The sequence below is a fragment of the Anopheles merus genome, unplaced genomic scaffold (assembly GCF_017562075.2).
Source record: "Anopheles merus strain MAF unplaced genomic scaffold, AmerM5.1 LNR4000285, whole genome shotgun sequence".
Lineage (NCBI taxonomy): Eukaryota > Metazoa > Arthropoda > Insecta > Diptera > Culicidae > Anopheles > Anopheles merus.
The window spans coordinates 7,501-15,000 of NW_024427865.1; the positions used below are offsets into that span (position 1 = coordinate 7,501).

Genomic DNA, 7,500 nt, shown 5'->3' on the forward strand with positions numbered 1-7,500 from the left:
TTCCAAACCCAAGGAATGAGTTGTGAGTTTTACTAAGAGCAACAGGTAATTGGCAGCGTTACCTATAATTCTTGATATGTGCGGGGAGTTCCTTAAGGTTCTTCCTCCCAGAGATCGTCACTATCTGGGACGTACATTAATTTGTACCTACATTGGCGCACGCTTTTGTAGAGAGCATATCAAGACGTGAAGTGTTATGTTGGAGGTCGAGTGCGCTGCTTACCAAACTTTGAACGCGGTAACTTGTACTCGGCACCGACATGGACACTTCCAAACCCAAGGAATGAGTTGTGAGTTTTACTAAGAGAAATAGGTGATTGGCCGTTCTCACCTATAAGTCTTGATATGTGCGGGGAGTTCCTTAAGGTTCTTCCTCCCAGAGATCGTCACTATCTGGGACGTACATTAATTTGTACCTGCATTAGCGCACGCTTTTGTAGAGAGCATATCAAGACGTGAAGGGTTATGTTGGAGGTCGAGTGCGCTGCTTACCAAACTTTGAACGCGGTAACTTGTACTCGGCACCAACATGGACACTCTAAACCCAAGGAATGAGTTGTGAGTTTTACTAAGAGAAATAGGTGATTGGCCGTTCTCACCTATAAGTCTTGATATGTGCGGGGAGTTCCTTAAGGTTCTTCCTCCCAGAGATCGTCACTATCTGGGACGTACATTAATTTGTACCTGCATTAGCGCACGCTTTTGTAGAGAGCATATCAAGACGTGAAGGGTTATGTTGGAGGTCGAGTGCGCTGCTTACCAAACTTTGAACGCGGTAACTTGTACTCGGCACCGACATGGACACTCTAAACCCAAGGAATGAGTTGTGAGTTTTACTAAGAGAAATAGGTGATTGGCCGTTCTCACCTATAAGTCTTGATATGTGCGGGGAGTTCCTTAAGGTTCTTCCTCCCAGAGATCGTCACTATCTGGGACGTACATTAATTTGTACCTGCATTAGCGCACGCTTTTGTAGAGAGCATATCAAGACGTGAAGGGTTATGTTGGAGGTCGAGTGCGCTGCTTACCAAACTTTGAACGCGGTAACTTGTACTCGGCACCGACATGGACACTCTAAACCCAAGGAATGAGTTGTGAGTTTTACTAAGAGAAATAGGTGATTGGCCGTTCTCACCTATAAGTCTTGATATGTGCGGGGAGTTCCTTAAGGTTCTTCCTCCCAGAGATCGTCACTATCTGGGACGTACATTAATTTGTACCTGCATTAGCGCACGCTTTTGTAGAGAGCATATCAAGACGTGAAGGGTTATGTTGGAGGTCGAGTGCGCTGCTTACCAAACTTTGAACGCGGTAACTTGTACTCGGCACCGACATGGACACTTCCAAACCCAAGGAATGAGTTGTGAGTTTTACTAAGAGAAACAGGTAATTGGCAGCGTTACCTATAATTCTTGATATGTGCGGGGAGTTCCTTAAGGTTCTTCCTCCCAGAGATCGTCACTATCTGGGACGTACATTAATTTGTACCTGCATTAGCGCACGCTTTTGTAGAGAGCATATCAAGACGTGAAGGGTTATGTTGGAGGTCGAGTGCGCTGCTTACCAAACTTTGAACGCGGTAACTTGTACTCGGCACCGACATGGACACTTCCAAACCCAAGGAATGAGTTGTGAGTTTTACTAAGAGAAATAGGTAATTGGCCGTTCTCACCTATAAGTCTTGATATGTGCGGGGAGTTCCTTAAGGTTCTTCCTCCCAGAGATCGTCACTATCTGGGACGTGCATTAATTTGTACCTACATTGGCGCACGCTTTTGTAGAGAGCATATCAAGACGGGACGTGTTGTGTTGGAGGTTGAGTGCGCTGCTTACCAAACTTTGAACGCGGTAACTTGTACTCGGCGCCGGCATGGACACGCCCAAACCCTAGTCTTGATGTGTGCGGGAAGTTCCTTAAGGTTCTTCCTCCCAGAGATCGTCACTATCTGGGACGTGCATTAATTTGTACCTACTCTAGCGCACGCTTTTGTAGAGAGCATATCAAGACGTCTCGTAAGAGACAACACTTGTACTTGTACAAATTTGAGTAACCCATTGTTGCAGGTCGAGTGTGTTGCATACCAAACTTTGAACGCGGTTACGCCACTCGGCGCCGAAAGGCACTCTTTAAACCCTAGGCAGGGGATCACTCGGCTCATGGATCGATGAAGACCGCAGCTAAATGCGCGTCATAATGTGAACTGCAGGACACATGAACATTGATAAGTTGAACGCATATGGCGCATCGGACGTTTAATCCCGACCGATGCACACATTCTTGAGTGCCTACTAATTACCAAAGTCTCATTTAGTTAACTACAGTGGCCGTCCGCGAAGGTGCCCGGGTCATCCGACGCACTGGGCGGTCGCTGTGCATAATGACGTGCTTGGTCCCCGTCTGCGGGTCCTCGGGCGTTGAAAGTGGACACTCTCGAGCGTATGTTGGATGCGTTTCGTGTTGGTGGTGTTTGATGCGTAGGGTTTGTGGTGTGTGTCAAGCCGCATGGTTCGAACTAATGCTACGTCGTTCCCGATGGCCACCGGCAGTCTACTCTCCAGGCTAAAGTCGGCTCGTCTAGGGATTCGGAAAGCTAAGTCGCTGTAACTCATGTGGCCCATACACGGCGTTGCGCTACCACGCTAAGTTAGCCCTACATATACAAGTATCAACCCACGGCACGGGCGTAGCCGTAATACTTACGTCTCGGTTATACCACGTAGGCCTCAAGTGATGTGTGACTACCCCCTAAATTTAAGCATATTAATAAGGGGAGGAAGAGAAACCAACCGGGATTCCCTGAGTAGCTGCGAGCGAAACGGGAAAAGCTCAGCACGTAGGGACGGCATGGAAACGTGCCTGTCCGATTCCGTGTACTGGACCGGTCCGTTATCTATCACGCACTGTGCACTTCAAGTTCAACTTGAAGGTGGCCCATTCTCCCATAGAGGGTGATAGGCCCGTGGAAAGGCATGAGGTGAGGTGATAGACGGTCGGCTCCATGGAGTCGTGTTGCTTGATAGTGCAGCACTAAGTGGGAGGTAAACTCCTTCTAAAGCTAAATACCACCATGAGTCCGATAGCGAACAAGTACCGTGAGGGAAAGTTGAAAAGCACTCTGAATAGAGAGTCAAATAGTACGTGAAACTGCCTAGGGGTACAAACCCGTTGAACTCAATGATCCGGGCGGCGATATTCAGCGGTAAACTAGCAATTGCCGTGCACTTATCGATCCGCAGTAACGGACATCGCGATCCATTACAACAGCGGTTGGCCTCGTGCTAACGCTCCGGCATACACTGCCCCTAGCTCGTGGTGGACGGTCCCTCTGTAAGGGTAGGGTAGCTGCTCTACACTGACCAGGGATCTCCGCGCAGTCCTTCTGGAAGGCGAATGGGTCCGACCGAGCTCTGGTGTGCTGCTGGAAGGGTGATGGATTCTAACGAGAGGGGTAGTACCGCTGTCTTCTCCGAAAGACGCGCGAATCCTTCGTTCGGCGATGATGCATCATGCATTGAGGCACCTCCGGGACCCGTCTTGAAACACGGACCAAGAAGTCTATCTTGCGCGCAAGCCAATGGGTCGGTGGCCACGTCCGCGTGTGTCCCGGTTCGATACACCCAAAGGCGAAGACAACTCGAGTTGCGGGATTACGGGTTCGGCACTGGCGCAAGCCTTCGTCGGACCCCTCCATCCCAGGGTGTCCCGATACGGCGTGTGCTTGCACACCCAGCGGGCATCCCCGGAGTGCGCAGGATGCGACCCGAAAGATGGTGAACTATGCCTGATCAGGTTGAAGTCAGGGGAAACCCTGATGGAGGACCGAAGCAATTCTGACGTGCAAATCGATTGTCAGAGTTGGGCATAGGGGCGAAAGACCAATCGAACCATCTAGTAGCTGGTTCCCTCCGAAGTTTCCCTCAGGATAGCTGGTGCACGTAGCGTTTCGAACCTTATTCTTATCTGGTAAAGCGAATGATTAGAGGCCTTAGGTTCGAAATGATCTTAACCTATTCTCAAACTATAAATGGGTACGGTACTGGGTGGCATTCTTTACTGATCGCCACCCTTTCTACAACCGACTGTGGTGATATGAAATCTTCTAACTACCCAAAAGAATAATGTGGCTTGAATTTGTGTAGTTACTTGGAGTTTATTTCTTCTATGTTAACTCGGGCAGCGTTTCCTCTTAGATCGGACTTTTGTTAATCATCCTAAACCTCAACTTATCCTTAATTTATACTCACTCGTTCGCGCCAAAATTCCTTAATCCTATTCCTCATTGGCTAATCCTAATTATCGCCTATTTTACTATTTCCTATTTCCTATCTTATGCTATTCTATTCTATCCTACGTGTAACCTTAATTGTAGATGTATGTGTGTAAATATATATATGCATAATAAAAATCTAACTATGTGTATGTGTGTAAGTGTATATGTGTATAATTTAAACCTAGCTAGCTATAATTATTCTGCGCGCGTTTTGCCTATCTTGCAGGCGCTACACCTCCCCCCTTTAGAAATGAAAAGCGTATGCTTTTCATCCCTTAATTAATCTATTTTTATGCACTGTACTTAGTTTGTTTGTATTTGTATTCTTTATTGTACAGTTAACATTATCTAACTTTACTACTATGTACGGTCCTAAGTATATCGGATCTAATTTTTTTCTATTTTCGTTTTTTAGATAAACCGCATCTCCTATTTTTAAGATAAGGGGGTTTACATTACTATTTGCTCTAATCTGTCTTCTTTCTTTTTGCTCAATTAAATTTTTACGCGCTATTTCGTTTGATTTTTGCAATTTGAATTTAATTTCATTAAAATATGCATCATAATTGTATACTGGTTCAATATTACCATGGCATAAATCTTGGGGAAGAATTGCTTTTTTTCCAAATATTAATTCGTATGGGCTATAGTTCGTATCTGTATGAGGTGTTGTGTTATAATTAAATTCGTAAAATTTTAGCCAATCATCCCAATTGTCACCATGCTCATTTGTAAATGCTCTTAAGTATTCATTGAGTGTTCTGTGGTTTCTTTCCAAGGAACCTATGGTTTCTGGGTGATAGGCAGTGGCAAAAGTCTGCTTGATCCCCAGCAACTCCGCTACCTTTTTTAATACCTCGTTATTGTATTCAAGGCCTTGATCCGATTTCATCTCAAGAAACCTCCCGTATTTTAATATGCAGTTCTCAACCATGGCCCTAGCTATCGTGTTCGCTTCTTTATTTTCTGTTGGAATAAGAACAATGTATTTCGAGAGTTCACATTGCATTGTAACGATGTATCTATGATTTTTATTGGTTTTCGGCAAGGGACCCACTGTGTCTATACAGACTACTTCGAAAGGCTTTAAAGGTGTAGTCGTAACAGCACTTTTTTCTTTTGTATGTCTTACGATTTTGTTCACTTTGCATACTTTGCAGCCTCTAACGTAATTTTTAATTTCTTCCTTCATATTCTTCCATTTATATTTTTCTCTAATTTTGAGGTATAATCGATACTGTCCGACATGTCCTCCCGAAGGTGACATGTGATAGTTTTCTAAAATATTTGCTATTTCCTCCTTTTTTGAAATCCATTTTGGTGGAATAAAAGCAATGATCTCTAAACCGGAAATGGCATTATCTGCGATTTCCTTTATGGTGTAAAAAGAGTATTGCCTGAATAGGGGATCTTCTAATGAAATTGCAATTTTGTCACGATTGTATTCTTTTGCTATTTGTTGTACTTTTAGAAGAGCAGACTCTAGCGCCTGACTTCCATCTTCATAACAATGAATTGTTGTATTTCCTAACTCCTTGTTGTAATTATTATTGAAAACTGTTATTTTGATTTTGCCATATTCTGTTTTTGACAGGATTTTCAAAAGTTTGTTTACTTCTGTTGGGTTTTCTGTTTGCCAAAGTGTAGGTTTAGTTATGGAATCTTTTTCAATATACACATTGCTTTCAGTGGTGTTTACAAATTTTACATATTGGTTTTGTTTTGATACCACAGAGTTGCCACAAAATACTCCTGGTAATATTTCGCTCGCAAGGACAATAGAGTCTTCAACGAGGTCGGGCAAATTTATCTTTCGGATAACCTCACTGCGTAGAGGCAATATGAAACCATCATTGATACTATCTTCAATAGGGTGGCTGATTGTAACACCGTAACAATTGAAATTTAAAAGCCAGTGCTCATAATCTATAACACATCTATGTTTAGTGAAAAAATCTCTTCCCAAAATACCATCCGCTGTGATATCTATTTCTGCAGGAATGATATGAAAAGTGTGGTTAATAGAAGCATTTCCGAATGTTATATTAGTGCTAGTAGTTGCTAATGTTGATACCGATTCGGTTGTTATGCCTGTTAAGTTTATCCTATTTTGCGCGTAGACTTGCTGTGTTGGTTTTATTTTATCAACTTTGAACAATGACACGTCTGCTCCCGTGTCGATAATTAATATGCTTATTTCACCCATTGCCATTTCTACTTTAATTTTGATAAAGTTATTAGCATTTAAGTTTATCGCTAATGTTGACCATCGTTTGTAGGTTGAATGATTTCTTCTAACGCCTGTGGTACCCCTAAAAAATGTTCCTCTTCTGCAGCTTGTGTATTGTAGACTCTACGAGTATTTGTATTTGGAAATTGTTTTCTGAAAGAGTTATTAGAATATCTTTGGTTTTGGAATCTGTTGCTAGTTGCCTGATTATTACCAAGAGGAGATCTATTGGAAAACCATCTATTATTTGTGTTTGGCTGGAATCTATTGTATGTGTTCGGCGGGTATTTATTACGAACGAATTTTCTATTGTCATAGTAGTTTCTGTTGAAGGCTAATATTTGTGAACCGTTGCTATTCCTTTCGTTTTCTAATACTTTCTCTGAAGCATCTGAAACAGATGCGAATTGACCTGCTTTTAAAACAATTTTTGTTTCCTGATTATGAACTTTTTCAATCAGAGCATTAATCCCATGCTTTAATGACATGTCATTTGCAACTTTTTCGGGAATGTGCAACTGCAAATAAACGTTTTTTAATTTTGTGCTGAGTAATTCAACCTCATCACAAAGAGCTTTAGTATCCGTCTGGCGAATAGATTTCAATTGACTTATTATTTTATCTGGATTAAGTTTTTCTTGACATCTGGACCGTATATCATTTATTAACGAGTCAAAATCGTCAATATTAGGCGGCAGTCCTAAACGCGCCTTTCCTATCAATCTTGTTTTTAAAAATTTTACCAACATTTGTGGATTTTTTGGACATAATTCCTTTAATAAATTTGAAGAGTCCACAAAATTTTCCAAACCATCTGTATTGCCATCGTATATTTGCACCAAAGCGGTGGCTGTTTTGATATCGAAAGTTTCCATTTTGTTTTGATTCCAACGGTTGAACACGATAGCTAGTTTTGCCAAAGTTTTAAACTTAACTTGAATTTTGTTTGTTTGATGAAATTGTATGCGCGATTGGATATTGGCGTATATGTCACTCGCT

At 42.5% G+C, this 7,500-nt stretch overlaps 1 non-coding gene and 1 pseudogene across 1 annotated transcript; both read left to right on the forward strand.

The window, feature by feature from the left end:
* Nucleotides 1–2,130: 2,130 nt before the first annotated feature.
* On the forward strand, nucleotides 2,131–2,288 carry LOC121602071. The gene has a single exon (XR_006006279.1). It is a non-coding gene; the product is annotated as a 5.8S ribosomal RNA (ribosomal RNA).
* A 431-nt stretch (nucleotides 2,289–2,719) lies between these two features.
* LOC121602072 overlaps nucleotides 2,720–7,500 on the forward strand; it is a 9,282-nt pseudogene continuing 4,501 nt past the window's right edge.